The sequence below is a fragment of the Monodelphis domestica genome, chromosome X (genome assembly GCF_027887165.1).
Source record: "Monodelphis domestica isolate mMonDom1 chromosome X, mMonDom1.pri, whole genome shotgun sequence".
Classification (NCBI taxonomy): domain Eukaryota; kingdom Metazoa; phylum Chordata; class Mammalia; order Didelphimorphia; family Didelphidae; genus Monodelphis; species Monodelphis domestica.
The window spans coordinates 68,761,459-68,767,792 of NC_077235.1; the positions used below are offsets into that span (position 1 = coordinate 68,761,459).

Below are 6,334 nucleotides of genomic sequence, written 5' to 3' on the forward strand. Positions count from 1 at the left end.
CTCCTGCCTTCTTTTTATCAGTTGATGCCCAAGTGATTTTGCTCCAGCCTTTTACCTTTACCCTGTATGTGTCTACCTGCCTCATGTGTATTTCTTGTAGACAGCATATGGTAGGATTTTGGTTTGTAATCCACTCTACTCTTTGTTTGTGTTTTATTGGTGTGTTCATTCCATTCACATTCAGAGTTATTATTACCAGTTGTGTATTTCCCAGCATTTTGATTTCAACTCCCGGTCCTGTCCTTTCATCTTTCACTATTTCCTTCTACACCAGTGTTTTGTTTTTAGTGGTCCCCCTAATTCTGACCCTTATTTTACTTCCCTTTCTAACACCCCTTCCTTCTTTTTCCCCTCTTATTTTCTTTCCAGTTTTTTTAATCTACCCCCCACCTTCTCCCTCCCTTGTATTGCTTCCCTCCCCACCAGTTTGTTTGTTACATTTCTACTTCTCTATAGAGAGCAAATCAATTCTCTGCCCCAATGGATTTGATTGTTCTTCCTTCTTTGAGTCAATTTCAAGGCACATAAGAAAAATATGGTATGCTTTATGAATTTGTGTGTCTTCCTTGTGCAGGGGCCATGCTAATCTTCTCTGTATTGTTCCAATTTTAGTATATGTGCTGCTGAAGTGAGCACCACTATTGTAGTTCTTAATCAGTATTGATTGCTTTAATGATTACAGTGATCTCTACATGATATTTACGTGAGACTTGTAGAAAATTGGAGATACTTGTAGAAAATGTTTGCACCATTAGGAATATAGTGTATTACTCTCCATTCCCACCTGTTTAGTTTCCAGCCTCCACCTCCCTCAATTTGCCCTCTTTTCTAATGTACAACTGAAAAATCTGTTACCCTAAAAAAAGAACTACATAGCCCAAGAGCCCACTGACTTCCTGTCATTACATACTTCCTGTATACAGAGGATAAAGGGTGTGGGCTTTGGAGGCTCCCTCTCTCTGATGTAGAATCAGCATTGATGGTGGTGAGTGGGGTTGACTAAAAAATGGCTAACCAGCCATGGGCACGTGGTCTTTATTTTGTATCTTCTTTATTCCTTGATTTCTAATGACCATTAATAAATCTCTTAAAATATAATATTATTATTGAAATTTAATTTTAACTTTTACATTTTTATTTTTTATTTATATTTATTATTATTTTATATTATATTTTATTATAAATAAATAAAGATATATTTATTATTATTATATTATATTATATTTATTTTAAATTTTACATTTACATGGCAACCACTAGTCGGAGAAGAATCTGAAATTTTTAAGATAGCCTAGATAATTTTTTAAGCCACATTTCTCCTGCCAAAGCTTTTTCCCCACCCCACCCACCCTCACAAACTCCAACTCTCTTTGGAGCTGCTGCATTTTTCTTTTCCTACTTTTTTCCCAGTTGCTTGCTCTCCGTACTGCCCAGGCTGTTTTTATTGGTTGGACTCTTGGCAAAGAAAAAATAAACTGCTTCTCTCCTCCAATTGCTTGAGTCCTTCATTCCTCATTCCTCCTTGCTGCTGACTCTGGTGTTGCTGATACTGCTTCCTCCTGATCCTCTGGACCCAGATCCCTCACCGAGCTCCAGCCCTCGGCCTCCAGAAATCCTCCTTCTGATCTCCAACTCCGATCCTAAATCAGACTCCATCCCAACCCTGATCACAGTTGCTGCCTCTGCTGGGCTGATTGCTGCCACTGAGAAGCTAGGAGTCCTTGGAGCCACTCCTCAGGGCATATAGTAAAAAAAAAAAAAAAAACAGCCTCCTAACCCCCTCTGGGGAAACTGGTGTTTTACCTCAGGGGGGGATGGGGAGAAGGAAGAGACTCTTCCAAATAGGAAATTGATTACAAACATGGCATATTCTATGAAAGAGCACTGCATTACCCATTTCAAACAGCTTCCAGCTTTAGGATGTTTTTTTCTTTCTACCACTGATCCTTTCAATTATCTTGTCTGAGATTCAGGGGAGAAATTCATCCCCCTACAACCCTTTGCCATTTGGGCTTGCCCAGTTTGAGATTTCTAAAACCCATGTTCTCCTTCACTATGGGATATCCCACAATGCTGCCAATAGGGATCTGAATTTTAGGGAAAAGGAACTTTAAAGGGTCTGGAGGTGAAATTTTAAGCCTTTTCAGACTCCATTTTTAATGAAAGTGTCTCTGTATCTTATTGTATTTTGCTTATTTTTTTGTTTAAGATTTAATTTTGTTGTTTTAAGTTCATATATTAAATGTATTCAATACTGTTCTGTTATAATGAATCATTTTAATCTACTGTGTTTTAACTATTAGATAATTTCTGTTACCTTTCCCTTATGACTACTGAACAAAATATTGTAAAATATTGCAAAAGCCCATAAACAGCCTTTTTTCCATTTTGCATTTGTTAATTGTCACATAGATGATGGATGGACTCAACCTGACTAACAACCTTTAGAGAATTTAATAAGCTAAGAATTTAATTGTAATGTTAAGGGATCTTCAGAAATAATTTTAATTAACTAGTGGTTTCTGAATGGTTGAGTTTTTTAATATTTATATTTTAAAGAATGTTGTATTAAAGGTAGAAAAACAAAGAAATGTTACTACCAAGGTATTCATATGAAGCAGGAAGCCAAAAAGAGCTCCTTCAAAATTCTTCATTTTAATTTACTTCAACCAGAACAATCTAGATTTCTTGGTGATATTCTAGACCCAAAAATAAGTTTTACTTTGTTTAAAAATATACTTGCCAAGGTTGAAAGATTTGCTACATCTGTAAAAATTGTGACAAATATCCATCAGTTAACAGGTTTGGGGTTTTTTGTCATACAGCAACTTATGTGAAATATGATAGTGGGTTTGTTTGCTATTGTCATTAAATGGGCTATTATAATTTTGGGGATTTTGATACTTTTGTATATGCATGGGATTTTGATACTTTTGTATATGCATTACATGTTGTACTATTGTTCTTTATAAAACACTGTTACTTTATGAAAATCATTTGCTTGTACTCACAGTGGATCATGGTCAGGTTTGAAGAGGAAATGCATCTCATTTTTGGTGAGAAACCTTTGTATTCTACATTAGCTGACAGAGTGTCAATGATTGTAAGCTATCTATTTTTGGTTTTTAAAACTCTTTTATTATTGGTTTTGCTTGCATTTGCAATATGCTATTTCAGTTTTATTTTTTCTCTCCATTTTGTATTTGAAGCACATGTCACCAGCATTGAGAAGATTTTCTTTAACTTTTTTGATTTTGCAGTAATTATAAGTTTAAAATATATTTGCTATAATGTCAATGCATGCCCCAAAGGCTTGAGACTATAAAAATGATACCATGGAGACTTCCGGTCAAGATGGCGGCTTAGAGAGAGCTAAAGTTTAGATCTCCGGAAACCCTTCCTAACTGATCTCAAACTGTATGCTCCTAGGACACCAAAATTCAAAACAAACAACAGGATAGATCCCGGGACCCCTCCTCCTGGACCTGGATCAAAAGGTACTGCCCTCCCAAAAGCCAGAACCCGAGATCACTCGGATCTAAGGGGTAGGTAGAAGGAAGGTCCCAGGACCCATCCCCCCCAACCCAGAGTTCTGAGTCCGAGGCAGCAGCGGGAACCTATGAGCCAGCAAAAGAACCTCAGGGCCAGCTATTCTGAAGGCCGCATCCTGAAAACAACCTGAGCCAGTTACAGGGGCACCCAGACAGCAGGGAAACAGAGAGAGACAGAGGGGAGCCTGTAGCCCCCTGGCTGGATCCCTCCGTCCGAGTCTCAGGGAAGGTCCCTGCTTTAAAACACACTCAATCCAACCCAGCTGAAGTTAATCCTATCAGGAACCCTCGGAGCTCCAGGAAGCCTCAGCCCCTCCCCCCTCAGAGTGCAGGCCCTTCTGGCCCACAAAGGCTCTGAGATACCTCGCAGACAGTGCCAAGCCAGGCTCAGAGCTTGGAAGTAAAGCAACAAAGAAACATCTGGAGGGAACTGAGAGCAGTAACACCCGCAAATGGACAATTCTCCTGGGGCTAAAGCCTCTGAACACCAGACACAGATAAGAAAAGCTAGACCAACCCATTCAGATAGAGATGGCAAACAGAACAGAAAAGCCCCCAAACTCCAAGAAAAACAAGAAGAAGGGGGCGACTTTGGACACATTTTATGGAGCAAAAATACAAAATACAGAGGAGATAGAAGAGAAAACACAAGCAAATGCTCCAAAATCTTCCAAAGGAAACAGAAACTCTCCACAAACCCATGAAGAATTTGAATTGGAAATGATCAAAAAGATGGAAGCCTTCTGGGAGGAAAAGTGGGAAATAATGCAAAAGAAATTCACACATCTACAAAACCTGTTTGACCAAACTGAAAAGGAAAACCAGGCTTTAAAGGTCAGAATAAGCCAACTGGAAGACGATGTGCATGTAAAAGAGCAAGAATTAATAAAGCAAAGCCAAAAGACCAAGAAATTAGAAGAGAACATAAAATATCTCACCAACAAGGTCATAGACTTGGAAAATAGAGGGAGAAGAGACAATTTAAGAATAATTGGACTACCAGAAAATCCAGAAATAAACAGCAAACTCAACATCATAATACAAGATATAATCAAAGAAAATTGCCCAGAGATTCTAGAACAAGGGGGCAATACAGGCACTGAAAGAGTTCACAGAACACCCTCTACACTAAACCCCCAAAAGACAACTCCCAGGAATGTAATTGCCAAATTCCAAAGCTTTCAAGCAAAAGAAAAAATCTTACAAGAAACCAGAAAAAGACAATTTAGATATAAAGGAATGCCAATCAGGGTCACACAAGACCTTGCAAGTTCCACTCTGAATGACCGTAAGACATGGAACATGATTTTCAGAAAGGCAAGAGAGCTGGGTCTTCAACCAAGAATCAGCTACCTACCAAAACTGACTATCTACTTCCAAGGGAAAGTATGGGTATTCAACAAAATAGAAGATTTACAAGTTTTTGCAAAGAAAAGACCAGAGCTCTGTGGAAAGTTCAATATTGAAAAACAAAGAGCATGGAATACCTGAAAAGGTAAATATGAAGGAAAGGGAAAAGGAGAAAAGTGTTATCTTTTTCTTTTATTCAAACTCTCTTCTAAAAGGACTATATTTATATCAATCTATGTATATTAATATGTGGGGAAAATGTAATGTGTAAATAGGGGGGAAAGAAAGACCAAATAGAATAATCTTTCTCACACAAAGATTCACACGGGAAGGGGATGGGAAGAAAACTCTTATAAGAAGGAGATGAATAGAGGTTTTACTTAAACCTTACTCTCAGGGAAATCAACACTGAGAGGGAAGAACATCCAGATCCATTGGGATCTTGAATTCTATCTTACCCAACAAGGGTAGGGAGAAGGGAAAACCAAGGGGGGGAGGGGGGAGGGAAGAAGAGGGGGGTGGGGAGGGAACAATAAGAGAGGGGCTAGAAAGGGAAATATATCAAGGGAGGGGACAAGGGGGACTAATTTTAAAATAAATCACTGGATTAAAAAGTTAGAGCTAAAGAAGAAAGGTTAGAATTAGGGAAGGATATCAAAATGCCAGGGAGTCCCCAAGTGACAATCATAACTTTGAACGAGAATGGGATGAACTCACCCATAAAACGTAGATGAATAGCAGAATGGATTAGAATCCAAAACCCTACCATATGTTGTCTCCAAGAAACACACATGAGGCGGGTAGACATCCACAAGGTCAGAATTAAAGGATGGAGTAAGACCTTCTGGGCCTCAACTGACAGAAAGAAGGCAGGAGTTGCAATCATGATATCTGATAAAGCCAAAGCAAAAATAGACCTGATTAAAAGGGATAGGGAAGGTAATTACATTCTGTTAAAAGGGACTTTAGATAATGAGGAAATATCACTAATCAACATATATGCACCAAATAATAGAGCACCCTAATTTCTAATGGGGAAACTAGGAGAATTAATTGAAGGAAGAAATAGACCGTAAAACCATATTAGTGGGAGACTTGAACCAACCATTATCAAATTTAGATAAATCAAATCAAAAAATAAATAAGAAAGAGGTAAAAGAAGTGAATGAAATCTTAGAAAAATTAGAATTAATAGACATATGGAGAAAAATAAATAGAAATAAAAAGGAATACACCTTCTTCTCAGCACCACATGGCACATTCACAAAGATTGACCATACATTAGGTCACAGAAACATGGCACACAAATGCAGAAAAGCAGAAATAATAAATGTAGCCTTTTCAGATCACAAGGCAATAAAAATAATGATCAGTAATGGTACATGGAAAACCAAATCAAAAACTAATTGGAAATTAAACAATATGATACTCCA

General features: G+C 37.9%; 1 non-coding gene across 1 annotated transcript; it reads right to left on the reverse strand.

Moving 5' to 3' along the window:
* Nucleotides 1–529: 529 nt before the first annotated feature.
* On the reverse strand, nucleotides 530–636 carry LOC130456218 (U6 spliceosomal RNA). The gene has a single exon (XR_008914811.1). It is a non-coding gene; the product is annotated as a U6 spliceosomal RNA (small nuclear RNA).
* Nucleotides 637–6,334: the final 5,698 nt, after the last annotated feature.